The sequence below is a fragment of the Mugil cephalus genome, chromosome 3 (assembly GCF_022458985.1).
Source record: "Mugil cephalus isolate CIBA_MC_2020 chromosome 3, CIBA_Mcephalus_1.1, whole genome shotgun sequence".
Taxonomy (NCBI): Eukaryota; Metazoa; Chordata; class Actinopteri; order Mugiliformes; family Mugilidae; genus Mugil; species Mugil cephalus.
The window spans coordinates 20177802-20192581 of NC_061772.1; the positions used below are offsets into that span (position 1 = coordinate 20177802).

General features: G+C 41.0%; 1 protein-coding gene across 1 annotated transcript in view; it reads left to right on the forward strand.

Annotated features, from left to right (window-relative positions):
* luzp2 (leucine zipper protein 2) overlaps nt 1-14780 on the forward strand; it is a 145969-nt gene that overhangs the window by 55034 nt on the left and 76155 nt on the right. The window lies entirely within an intron of this gene.

Below are 14780 nucleotides of genomic sequence, written 5' to 3' on the forward strand. Positions count from 1 at the left end.
CACTGTCTTGTGAAGGTACATTTCAAAAAATGGTAACTGCATAATGATCTAAGGAGGGCTGAAGTGAAATCACATACTTTTAAATAGACTCCCTGTCAGTCTTGAGCAAGGCCACAGATGCCAACATTCAGTCTTATCAACTAAGGGTGAGGACCTCTATTAACCTCGGTTCATTTCGGTCCGTTTTCAAATTGATGGTATTTTTAGGCATAGGAGATAATTTCCCTTTCAACGCAGCATAACGTGCCATAGTTCATGAAAAGCAATGTAAATGGGTGGCAGATTAGAGATGAATTTAGTACTTAATATGCTAATAAGTGTAATTATAAATTTGATATGAAATTCATGCAGATTAAAGAGAGAACGTCTGCCTCCTCCATGTATTATATCAACTCATGTAATGTGTTCTACTGTTGGCTTGTCATTTCTGAAATTTGAAAATTTGGCCAACAGATTTGGCTTTTTGCATCGCAATAATGTATGCATCGCTGACGGCGCGAGCACCTGAAAAATTGTGACTGCTGAAGGTGATCTGCTGCTGCTGTTTACGTGCTTAAATCAAGGTTGTCCCTCTGACCTGAATGCCTCTATCAGCATGCTGCCATCTGCCATCTCAGTCATCAGACGGAGCCTCGTCCCGGTCAGCACTTTAATGAGACCGTGTGGTTGTGATGTCCTTTTGTATGCACGCTTTATACAGTGCACACTCCCAGGAGCCCTGTTAAGGAGAAACACAGTGTGTACCTAATCACCAGCAGGCATTAAAGCTGAAGTCACGCGCTTTCAAAAGGAACCGCAGACTATGTTGTGAACATGATGTTCCTTCAACACAAATTAGATTAAATTAAAGTCACACAAATTGGACAAACTGTTTTTCATGATAATATTTGTTAACAGTGTTTCCACTGGTTTACATTTGCTGCGCATCTTTTCTACTTCCCCTTTCAGCCCTTGGTATTTCTCATTGTTTAGCCATCACCAACTTGTTAGCTGGTGCCTGGAAGTCCCACAGGCTTGATCATTCTTGACAACCTTCAGAGGTGTCTCCAGTGTTGACCTTGGGACCTTCCAGTCTATACTGTCTCTGTACACTGTGCCAGTGACTTGGTTACGGTGTTCAACGTATTAGGGTCTCATATACTCTGACTGGCCCCAAAAAAATAAACAAATAAAGTCACCACCTGGATTTAACTAAGCGAATAGGTACAAACCTCCAACTGGATAATTACTGCATAGGTGATTATCTTTAAGCTGCCAGCAAGTTATTTAACCCCAACTGATGCAATGATTAGCTTCTCATTTCTTAAACAACCGCGTCGAAAGACACATCCACGTGTTCATGGAAAAGATGTTAGTCTTTTTGAGAAGGATCAAATCACCATTGGAAATTGAAGCAGAAACTACTGCAACTGGGTTAAAGACTGTCTAATGCATTATTAAAAACTGGAAGGATAAATGGGAACCAGCGTCTTCGAGGAAGAAATGTGGTTGGAAAAAAATCCTGAATGATCGTGATCACATTTATCACTTTGGTAACATTTGGTGAAATCAAATTGAAGAAAAACAACAGTAGAACTCAGGGCTATATTTAATAGTGGAAGCAATGTGAAGGGAACTCAAGGGATTGGGACTGAACAGCTGTGTAGCCTTAAGAAAACCACTAATCAGTGAGGCTAATCAGGAAAAGAAGGCTTCAGTTTCCTAGGGAGCATAAAGATTGAACTCTGGAGCAATGGACGAAGGTCATGTGGTCTGATGAGTCCAGATTCACCCTGTTCTAGAGTGATGGGGCACCAGGGCAAGAAGAGAGGCAGATGAAGTGATACACCCATCATGCCTAGTGTCTACTGTACAAGACTGTGAGGGCAGTGCTGTGGTCTGGCGTTTTCTGCAGTTTGTGAGATCTAGGTTCAGCAGCATTACATTATAACCAAAGAGAGATGTCAGCTGACTACCTGAATACACTGAATGACCAGGTTATTCCATCAATGTTTTTTTGTTTTTTTCTTCCCTGATGGAACGAGCATATTGTCACTGAGATGACAATTTCAGGATTCAAATTGTGAAAGAGTGGTTCATTAGCCATCATCCTCGTCCAGGCCTTAACTCCACTAAGAATCTTCAGGATGTGGTGGAGAAGACTTTGCACAATGGCCAGACTCCCATCATCAATATAAGATCTTGGTGAAAATTTAATGCAACACTGGATAGAAATAAATCTTGTGATATTGCAGAAGCTTATCGAAACAATGCCACAGCGAATGCATTCTGTAATCAAAGTTAAAGGCAGTTCAACGAAATATTAGTGTTTTTTTTTTTGTTTTTGTTTTTTGTTTTTTTGTCAGGCGGTGTGTGATGAATACAGTTTTCCTATTTCATGTTCATGATGTCATGATCATCAAACAGCAGTTTTTTTTTTTTTTTTCATAATTGTGTTGCAGATTACAGCGGATTGCAGATGTGTTGCAATTAAAGCCAACTGTCATGCGATTGCTCTGCTGTTGCAGTACATTTGAACAAAAGCTGCCATCTGAACAAGAGTTCCCGCTGAAATATGAAAGCAGACCAAAAGTTTAAGCGTTGTACTTTATCCTATGACTTTAGAGGGCAGAATGATCAAGCATACCCTTTTCTTCTAGGAGCTATTACATTGGAACCGCTGTGTCTTTGCGCAAAAATTTTAAAATGATTTCAGTGTGCAATGGAAGAATTCCTGGTGCTGTCTTGACTCATTTTTAAAACTTTATACCCTTTATGTTCTCAGGTGGTAGAAATAGCCCATGAATCCTACTTTGAACTGCACACAGGATTGTTTTAAATGTTTTATATATGTCATGTCCTTAATTGTAAGTGTTAAAAAATTCCATGCACAGTTGTATAGTTCTGGTCGGAACCAAGGGAACCAAACTACAACTACGAGGGCACCATTAAGAAAGCCTTTACTTATTTTACCAAATATCAAATATCTAGTCAACCTCGATTAAAAATTTGTACAGTGTACAATGTACTAATTTTGCTGTAGCTGTGGTCATGTTGTTTTAATTGCTTCATTAAACCTTCATTATGTAGCAGTAGTAGCAGTAACATAAAAAACGCACTGGAATGCAAATTGCAGTCCGTATAACTCCTAATCTGGTATGTTAATATCATAAACTGGTTTTCACTCATTACTGCATATAGTGTTATCTTAAAAGTAGCGTATCCTATGAACTGCCTGATTGACTGTAAATGATACAACATGTTATCTAATCAAAGGTGTCTCAAGAATAGGGCCTTATGCTAAAACACATTTAATTATTTATAATTTTTAATGCTTTATAAGAAAGCTGTGAGTGCACTGCCAGACATGTTTAAATCTGCAGCCCAGGTCACACAAAACGCTGCTTGCAGCTTGTAACTGTGCTGAGAATCACAGTCCTGCAACTTGGTGTGTAGGTTGGTTCTTTGCCTGAGGATGATTTGTGGAAAACTAGCAGCAACATCAGAGACAAAATACCCAAACAAACATCCACCAGACACTGTGGTGCTTTCCTGAGCTCATAAACTGCACATTTAATAAGATTTGTAGGAGAGGAGGAATGAAAATGCACAGGTTGCATTGGCAGAAAAGCTTCCGGGAAAGGCATGAGGTTAAAACGTCTTATTCTAACATAAGCCTGTTTTTTTTTTTTTTTTTTTTTTTGTTTTATAAAGCAATAAGCACAGAATGCATTCAAGAGGGTAAGAATGTGGGCGTTTAGACCCATGGTTCAAAGCCAACTCAAATGTTTGGGGTACAAGTGGATGACTTGTATTTTTTGTATATTTTAAGTCCTTTGACAGTTAGCAGGTTGCTACAGACACGTACATTTACACGTTGTCAAACGTCTCTTCAAGCACACTTCTCGAGTGACTCACAAGAGACAGAATGATCAAAATCAAGGCTGCACTGACAAAGAGATCTGCCTCCAGTCTGTCTCAAATTAAAAAAATAAAATAAAATAGGACTCACTTCCCCATCATCAGACTTTTAGTATTTTGTGTGACTCTCCCATCTGATAAATCCGTTGCCATGCACCCAATTTGTAAAATGGACTCTGTTAAAATATGCGTGTGTCTCTGATCCCAGACTGAGATATCCCTGATGGCATGACATTTTTTTCAGAGTTGAACCGTCTCTCAAATGTATCACATAATGAACTACATTTATTGCCTTTCGTGTTATCTGAGTCTCAGAAATCGCACTATGAAATATGTATCACACCACACTAGCGTCAGTGTCATGGACGCCAATTTCTGCAAACGATTCAGCATACAGCGATACACTGAATTGGATTTTAGACTTATGAAAATGCACCTTAGCTGTCTTGTAAATGGCAGTTCTGCAAAATCAATAGTCCCAACATAGATCACATCTAATGATGTAATTTTCCTCCATATTACCTTAAAATTGACTTTTTGCATGACCTTTCTAGGATTTTGACATTGGGAAAAAAAAAAAAAATTAATTGGAGCAACTATCCCAGATTACGTGTCTTAGTTGACATTTACCACAAAAGTTTGTGATTTTTGAGCTGATCATCTTGGTTTCATTCTTCCCAATCATGCTCCGAGGTTGCATGAAAAGCCCCACATCATGCATCATATCAGTCCTACATGCGCCCGGTTTGTGGGAGAACTGGAGCACTGCAGCAGGTGCAGGTGCCTCGGCGCCAACAGAACTAATAAATCTGATGAAAAGCTTGATGGGAGATTTTATTAAAGAGTTGGTGAAGTGGCAAATCATCGAGCCAAGTAGGACGGTGGAGCCAACTTCTAAGTTCAGTCAAAGACAAAGACGGCGCAAAACAATAGATTCAAATAGAGCCCTGCCTACTCCAAATTGATAATCTAGCCGCCAGCAGGTTTCTCATCCACATCGGAGTGGTGCACCAGCAGGGTAGTTAACCAGTAATCAAGTCACATCCGTCATCCAATTCCACATTCTCCACCTCACACTCCCCCTTTTCCCTCCCTTCCGCCCGGCTTAACGTGTCCTCTTGTGTTTTCCCTGAGTGACTCTTGGAAGTTGGGGAGAGGCTTCACTGATTGCCCTTGATGTGAATCAGATGCATCTGCCTGCTTGTTGCCAGTTTCCAACTTCTTAGCCATCGGTCAGATGAGAGGAAATAAGAGAAACACTGACAGAGAGAGGGCTATTATTTCAATGAGTGCTGCTTTCCCCTATATTAAACCGTTTGTATTCCACCTTCACAAATTCCTTCCTGTCATAAAATTAAGATCTCCCGCTGTGTATATTTTCGAGCAGGTAAATTATTTTTCCGACTTTTACGTTCAGTAAGCCAGCCAACTTTTTTTAATCTAGTTGCTACGTTTTGCTGACAAAAACAACTCACTCAGTCATTCACAGTCTGGTGGGGATGCTGGAGGTACACGGGGGTAGAATTTGTTTGATGTCTGCTCGGTGCACGTTCCACCCAGAAGATCGCGCCCCCCTGTTGAAGAGAGTTTAAGTTCATATTGATGAGCTGGACTGATCACACACGGAGGTATTTTAAATAAGTGCTTTGGGTCGTCCTGTGGTTGCAATCCTCCATTAAGCACTTAAACACCTCTACCAACCAAATTCTTGGGGGGAAACCCCTGCAAGTCCACATGTAACACCAGTTTAAAGTTGGGTTGTTAAACAATGGGCTGCTCTGGTGGAAAACAAATGATTTCGTCTGCCGCCTGCTTTAATTATAACGTGTTACTGCTGCAGTGCATGTTATTAGGTATATACACTGATCTGGCATAACATTATGACCTCCATAATACTGTGTAGGTCTCCCTAGGAGCTTCACAACAGACAGAGAATGGACATGGGCCTTCTGAGGGGGTAATATCTGGCAACAGAATGTTGTTAGTGGGGGCTTTTAGGTCCTATTGGTTGAGGGGAGGGGTCTCTGTGGATCTTCGAGTTGTTCCTAAACTGTTTTTCTGTGTGTGCCTGTGTCAGGCTGCGCCCTGCTGGGGATGGTTGCCGACATCAAGGAGTGTTATTTCTATGGGCTGGTCTGGTCTAGGCGGGTGGTACATGTCTGAGACGTAAATGTCAGGTCCAAAGGCTTCCCAGCAATGAATGTTATTCACTTCACGTATCAGTGGTTTCAATGTTGTGGCTGATCGGCCACGGTTTGTGAGTCTTTGCGTTATAGTTTACAGTCGCTCATGTTGGGCCCTGTTACAACGTGATGTTGTTCCCACAAAAGCTCACAAGGAAAATTAATCCGGGAACAGTCAGCCGCAGTTTGTAGCTGTAGTGTAAATGTCCCGAGGATGTTGCCTCTGGTGCAAAACAACTTGTTTCTTGTAGCGTTCTCCGATAACGCTGGAAATAAAGCTGGATTAGATGTTGTCATAAAATATCTCAGAGGGAAAAGGTGAGGCTCTGCCACGTACACAAAGGATCGCTTTAACGTTCACTCCAGCAGTGAGCATTGATGTCTGGCGGAGTGTTGTTTTCAGAGTAAACAAAAAAGTCCAAGCTCAATCCACTTTGATTATAGCATAACAATTACCGACAGAAGAATCGCAGTGTTGCACAGCTTTGAAAAACAGGGATGGGTGGAATTGCATTGGATACACTGAAATCCCAGATTTAATTGAAAGTGGCAACCGTAAGAGGTTCCTGGGATTCTTTAAAATCTGCAATTTGTGTGATATAGGTCCCTAGATGAGAGATTCTGCCATAGGAAAGACACATTGAGTCGCGTCAGTATCATACATCAAGCTGAGGAAGATACACAAAGAGAACATTGGCACATAATGTATAGTAGACGAATATAGCATGAATATGTATTGAGCTAGAATTAAGGGTTTGGATTTGACCTGGTTAATTTAAAATCAAATGCAATTGCAGCACGCGTAGTTTGATTTAAGGGGCTTCATGTCGCAGTGGAAATGGTTTGGATTGTACATGACTAAAGTGAGAGCAGGGAGGAATGTTTGATGAGCTCAGCCCAGGCAGAAAATAGAGAAATACACTCAGGAATATTATTTATTTATTTATTTTGTTCCTTTACGTATGCCTGAAGGAAAAACTGGGCAAAAGTTTTGTATTTTTCTTTTTAAAAGATCTAATTGAAACTTCCCAGTAAAGAACATGCATCATATCTCTGTTGTGCGTCTTTGTGTCCCATTTGCATGTTGTTGTTTCTTATGACAGCTGTATCCTCTATTACGACGCCCCATCCAGCATTGTTCACGTAGAGGGTGATGGGTGTTATTTGTCGAGGGAAAGTAATTGCTGTCTACTTTTGCATGAAAATGCCTGCGAGTAATCATTGAATTATTCATCTAATATGCTAAGTATTTCTATTTCAATGCTTTAAACCTCCCTCGGTAGAAAATTACATAACTTAAGTAATGAGCAAATTAGAAGGACTCCCTTTACAAGGATGCGCAAATGGAGGGATCTTATATCTTTCTCATATCACAATTTTCCGCCACTGTAGTTTCATATTGGCTGCTCAAACACGGCCTGAAAAGAAAACTCCACATATATTCTCAGTCAGCATCCCATAAATAATCAAGGAAAATAGAGAAATACAAAATATCAGTGCGTCTTTATTAGCCATGTGTAAAATTGGTTTGTGCTATTTAAATTTCGCCTGTCTAAATGATTAAGTTCTTAAACACGAGTTGCTCTGCTTTTGTTTATTTCGTAACATAGGCATCCACACATTATTATCTGATGGCACTTGTCCTTGAATGGCTGTTTTAGAGATGTGCGATTGACATTTTAATTTCAGGAATTTGGATAAATCGAACTGATTCACTTCATGATTTAATCAAGGTGTAAACCATTCTTCTATTAACTCTGTATTTCCTCATAATGTACATTTCACATTTCAGCTCAAGATACTACAGAGTATCAGTGTCTGCTGCACTCACCGCTCTCCCGAAGAGGACTCTCTCTCCTCTCTCTGCTCAGTAGCTGACAGACAGGAGCAGCATATTTCGTGGACCATATGGCAGCTGACGTAGCCGTGAATTAGTACATTAGAGAAGTTCCTCCTTTTTTTCCTCCCAGAGTCACCGTCTCACATGTAAATACGCTCTCGCCCCACAGCAAGAAATGTTTTTGTGTTCAAACCTGCCAGCTGGCTGTGCGGCGTTTGCGTGTCCTCCCTGTTCCTTTGTGGGTTTTCACCAGGTGCTGCTACGGCGTTGTCTCATAGTCACGTGACTGAAAGTTAAATGGCGATTCTAAATTGGCCCCGTGCGAGTGCGAGGGCTTGATTGTCCTTCTCTGTTAGCACCGTGATAAACTGGCGACCTGTCCGGGGTCTACCTGGTCTACCCGCCTCTTGCCTGATGCCAGCTGGAATCGGCTCCAGCTACCTGTGTCCCACTGTAGGATAATTAGCAACAGATAATGGATGAAAGGATATAACAGAAATCACTGCATCACAACGAACTTTTGACGCATGTGTATTTCATAAGTCGACGTTGCGGGTTGTTGCAGTTTAGAGCAGCAGTTTGTTAATGGCTTGGAAGAGACCACTGGTTAGCATGTCGTCCAAATGGGCTGCATTTCAATCACTATTTCATACTTGATCTGCAACAAAAACAGAAATAGACTGTAGTACTGTGGGAGAGTATAGGCGTAGAAAGTGTAAAGGGTGTGGAAAAGACAACTTAACCGTTTACATGGAAGCATAAAATGACCAGATAAGATACTCCAGTTTAAAACATAGGCTGTATATAAATATGGACAATGCATCCCCAGAGCTGTTTTAAAATCATAAAATACATGAATTTATGCCAAGTGGTCACACAAATCATGCTGATTGGATGTCCTTAAATGGTAAGGGGTTTGTGTCTGCTTTGAGCTTTATTGATATAGCAAAACTGGCATCCCCACCACTACTTGTTTCATTATATCCCCTCACTAAACAATTAAGGAAGATTTAGTGTCAGCGGTCCCCTGACATGCATGCAATTAATATTCCATGCCGTCTGCGCTGTTTATACAGCAGTTCTTAAACATGACTGACTTTCGTTACAGATGTTGGATGGTGGTCATGCTCTGCTAGAGGAATATATTAATTTGCTGACAGGCCTTGGGCAGTCCCCCTTATTAAAACTATTTATTTACCCCGTCCTAATGGCATAATTAATCCAGTCTGAAATTGGGAGTACCACATAAACTGCTGTCCGCCCGGAATCTGCATGACTACAGATAAACTCCTCTTATGCTCAGTATCTGTTGGTTTCTGTGGCAGCTTCCTTGTAAAATATTAAATGTTTAACTTCGATCTTACAATCAGGGACATGGTGAGGTTTATTAGCAGGCTTAACGCTGGCATTTTCACTTTCTAGTCCAGGACTTGGAAGCAACGGTCACCGCTGAATACTGACTTCATCTCATCAAAATCTTCTTTCATCAGATGTTTATGTAATAAGGTGATCGGGATAGGACAGTTTTTTGACACTGTGTCTTCAATTTCCCCCTGGTTGCTGCAACAAATGATTTATTTTTTTTCAATCGACTTTATTCTGCAAAATATATATATATGACTGAAGTTTTCCTAATAAATTTTATTCATGAATCCAATTAGCCCATTTCAGGCTCATTTCAAATTTTCAAATTTTGCAAAATGATACCATTCAACAAATGTTCGGATTTGCTTAGAGTGATTTTGTCATATTTTGTCATTAATTAGCGTCCATAATGTCGAGAATAATTTAACTTCAAATGACTTGTGCTGACTGTAGTTGGAAATGGCACCTGTATCATCTAGTAGAGGGTAACGAGTTGCACTTGTGTTAACCTTACATGCATGTGTATTTGAGAATAAACACATATGTAAACTCATAAAAACACCTGAGCTGGGCAGCACTTTAGAATTTGCAACTGTCTTGCTGTGATGCTAACCACTGCTTTGTTATTAGCATCCTCTTGACCCTCTTCTTTTTTCAAACACAACCGATAAGGACACAACAACGACGACTCCCAATCTTTGACCACCAACCGGCAAACAGATTAAATTCACTACAATGGTCCAGATATTGAACAGCTCAGCTGCAGTTGGGAGTCGTTTAGATTTTAGTACGTGTGCAACCACTTTGTCTTCTTCTTTAGGGGTTCTGGTTGTTTTGAGCAAATGGTCGTTTTGCTTCACAGTGCAGGATAAAAGTGACAACGACAAGCATGTAGATCTCCATTTAAGGGCTTTTTTTTTTTAACATGGAAACGCGTTTTGACATATTTGCATAGAAAACATCCTCAGTGCCCTAGAATATTTTGTGGTTTCCACTGGTAGAGTTGGCTGTATCCTTCTAAACAATAATATATGATTACTGTTGAAAAATTAGGCAACTGCTGTCATAACTGATGGGTGTTTGCTGTATTTTAACACCAACATACACTGACAAACCAGGATTCACGAGATAGAAACAGGCCCCCAGGCTTCCTGAAGGCACTATGAGAGGAAACCTCAGGGGGAAAAAGAGTTTAAGAGACTCACTTGACCTGAACAGGCCACGTCAAGCCGTGCTAAATAAGAGATTAAACATGTTGGCTAAGGATGAAATAGCTACAGAACAAGTCTCACTGTCTAAAATACTGATATGGCAAATGCCTGCCTGTTCGGTTGAATAGTTTTGATCTATCAATAATAAAGGCGACTGAGAAGCGAGCGAGGCTGCGTTTTCCTCAGGTTGGAAAATGACTCGTTTCGTCTCCAAGAAATCGTCCACGAAGTGAAAATGACACACCATGTATTTATTATGGTCATTGCATTATGTGTATCATCGACATGTGAAGTGAGTGACTGATGTAGCTCAGATTTGGCTGTGGGCGGGTATTAAAATAACGGTTCTGCTACACAATGTGTCTCCAGAGGCACTGAGCCCCAAGGGAATCCTTTAATTTGTCCTTGTCTGAACCACAGACTGTCTCCTGCAATTTTTCCAAAAATAGAGTTCACGTTGGGGAGGGGGGAGACATCAGGTTACTCAACCTGATAACACACTGAGCTCCTCTGTTATTATTTTTTCCACTGCAGCTAATTGGTAAGCAGACGGCGGATAACGTACTCAATGTGACTGCGTTAAGGTTCTCTGGTCTTTCCAGACGTGGAGCCAGTTTTTGCGATTGTTGTCAAACCGTTTATTTTTTTTTTCTGCACTGGCAGCGGTATGATTCCCAGTTTCATCTGCTCCCAAGCAGCGTATAAAGAGCATGAGAAAGATGGAGAAAATAAATAATAAAGATGAAAACATACGTGGGTGTAGCAGCACAACCTGTTTACAACGGGGCAGAGCAGACGCTCCGTCCTTGAGTGCCGAGACAGATGTTTGTGCCGAGATATTACCTCAAGTCTGTGCAACATGGACACCGGGAAGAGGCTAAACGTCATCTACAGGTCTTTTCACATTTTCATGAAACTCTCTGCTGTCACTTATCTCCCATAGTTCCTATATTATGCAGGCTCCTATATCTCTGAGCATAATGTAGTGTACTTCTTACAAATGGCAGCTTTACGCTTTTCTTTTTGCCATGAGATGCAGAGTTGTAAAAGTATATTATAAAAAAAAGTACATCATAAATATGGAATACTTGAAGTGAAGAGGTTTTAATTTGAAGGTATCCAGTTTTTACAATTTAACTTCTTCTTTTTATATAAACCGTCCCCTATTTTGCCAGGTTCATCTGGAACTGGACAAAATCAGATTGCAAATAAAATGTTCACTTTTATCACAGCACAGAAAATCATCTGTCAGCAGTGACCTCGGACATCACCAAAGAATTTAGTTGCTTTCGCCGTGCGTTTCCGTGCAGCTGTCCTCAGTCACTGTCTGTTCCTGCGTCTTTCCGCTTGTAGTTTGATGTCCAACAAGTGAAATGCAGCTCAGTATCAGGAGACTGGCTCGGCCACTGCAGAATTTTCCCCTCCTTCACTTTAAGGAAGAAGGCTTTGCTTCATTTGACTGACTCTGAGCTCTTCTTATGTAACCAGACGCACTTCAGAATTCACGGGACACTTGGCAAAATATGAGCAAAACAATGACCTCTCGTGCCTGGTTGAATGGTTGCTCATCTTTGTGCTGCCAAAACAAACAAAACAGTGTTTGACTGGATTCGAAGGACTCCAAAATCATCCTGGGGTATCATGCACTTAAGACCCTTAAGTCCCGTAAGTTGCTAGTTTGAGCCTTCAGAAATCAGGCTTCTTATTCAGACACATCCTGCAACTGATTCACGGTTAGCTCATCCTCAGACAGACCGCTCTCGGTAGCTGATCATCACTGCTCACTACTGATGGGGAGAACACCACAAAAGTCCCCCCGTTTGTGAGATCCAGCTGTGAAACTGTTCGTTAACCCTGCCCTCATCAAACACGTTGCCTACGAGAGAACAGAGCCATCACAATGAATGTCTCCAAGACCTTGGCATGCGCCTTTGTTTTGACATAATCAGCATTTTTTTAAATTATTATTATTTCTGTACATGTGTTCCTATTGTTCAGATGTAGCTCATTGATGTGTTCTCGTTAATGTGATAAAAGCACTGGTTGTCAGTGAGTCAAGCCACAAGGGGAAAAAAGGAGGAAAATAGAAACATAGAACAAGATCAGGTTATTTAACTTTTTCTTTCTTGTTAGTTACACGTAGTTTTTGTACTACTCAGTAGAAAATCCACTTCAACGTCAAGTTGTGTATCAGACTGTGACACAAAGTATAAATAACGTGAGATTAGATGTAAATGTGTCCAGAGGACTGTACTGCATCAATCATGAAACATGTTTACAGGCCAACTCTTGTCAGCAGCGGACCTCCTTCAGCTCCGCAGCCTTGGCCGCCTTTATTGAGCCATTCCTTGGGTGTTGACTGTAGCGTTCAGCTGCGTTTCCTTTAGCCTCAGCAGTTCTGTTCCCCGCTGCAGGGTCAGCCTCGTATAACTCAGAGACCTGCTGTGTCTCCAGGGGTAAAGAAATATTTGTCCTCAGCGATCGGATCCCCGTAAACGATGCCTCCGCCCTCCCGTCTTGAAGAAAACCAGGGACGGACTTCGATCTGCAGATGTCTGAATAGAAAGATTTCATTATCTCACCCTCCCCTGCTTTTACTGCCATGTGTCGGGTGGCGCCGTTTCTGATCATAAGCCTTTTTTTGTGAGGCGTCCCGGGTCGTCATTACTGTCATTAACGTCACCGACGTGGAAGTAAAGGGGGTCTTTGTTTGGCGGGAGCCTGCCAGAACACTGAACTCTTAGAAGGTCATGGTACAATCATGCAGCTGTTACCGTTTGTTTGTTGTAATGTGCAATTTCTAATGGACCGGGCAGAAAATAAATAAATAAATCCTTTATCTAAGAGCCTTGTGATATGCATGTGCCTGTGTCAACGGGGCTCAAATTATAGGTCTGATTCATTTCACAGATACCCAAGGGTCTATTCTAATGGGCAATGAATAATATGGCAGACAGGGAGGAATCTCTCACCCTTTCTTCCCCCCTTGCTTGAACCTGTAATAAATTTCCAACCAATGCCATATGGTAGCAAGTCATGTGTGGGATTCAGTACACTGTGTTATTTATTTATTTCCCAGGTGTTGCTTTTCTATTAGTGATTTATGTGTTATTGTGCATGATCTGCTGCTGGGATCTATGACATGGACTGCGCAGGGTTTTTGGAAAACGGCCCGGGCTGAAACGAAACCAAGGATTCAGTATAATGTGACAGCTCTCTGCTCTGTTCTGTAACCGTTTCTGTTTTTCAAGGGAGGAACGGTCAACCAGATTCCGTTCTAGTGATTCATGTAGAAAGAGGTAGGCGAGCGAGAGGGTTTTTTGTCCATCAGGAAGTAGCGGGGAGGGTTCAGCGAGGACTCATTGAGCCAGGTCAAGTGCATCTGCAATCTGATTACGTGGGGAAGTAAGCGGAGAAAATTATTTAGATTTAGAGGAAATGAAAAACCTCTTCAGCAAGATGTGTTGTGATGTGTTGGGTTCACCTATTAATCGATTCAATCTTCTGAAACTGCATGCAGTTATTTACAAGAGCAAATGGATTTTGAAAGAAACATATTGCCATCTAATTTCAAAAAAAAAAAAAATTATCAGTGCAGTGAGAAAAAAACCTTCACCGTCAATGTATATTTAGTTCTCTTATTCATAATTTCCATTTCTTCTTTGTTGAACGAAATTGCTTATATTCTTTTATGGTGACTATTTTGCTCATGTCAGGGTGCAGATATGTTATAACATCAATAATAAGAAATGCTAAGGAATGGCCAAAGTAAAATGGGGATAGTGATGGCCACAGAGTGGAACGGGGTCATTTTATACACCAACCTCAATTTGTCTCCTGATAAACACACCTTGTCCAGGTGGAAAATTATATGTGGTACTTGTACACAATCACTTCCATTTATTATTTTTTTCATCTCCGGTCGCATGCGAAGGAGGAGGCTCGACAGCCTCTTTTGTGACTACCATAAACCGTCACAATTAAACTCAAAGTGTCATCAATGTAATCAAATTTGCGAGCTTTAGGGGAAATTTAAAGCCTCTGGGCTCTTTTATTAGTAGGATAACCACATTCAGATTCACTTGATTTTAAACGCCTCCCGGAAGAGTTGCCGCTGCCCTTGAGTCCGTAAACAAGGATGTTAGATTAAATGAAAAATGGATTTTCAATGTTATTAGATTGGTGTCAGGCAGTGAAAGAGAGAAAGCAGTGGAATATCGCAACTCATTGATCACTGGTCGATTAACGGGGCAAAAAGGAAAAGGCTTTCATTCCCTTTGC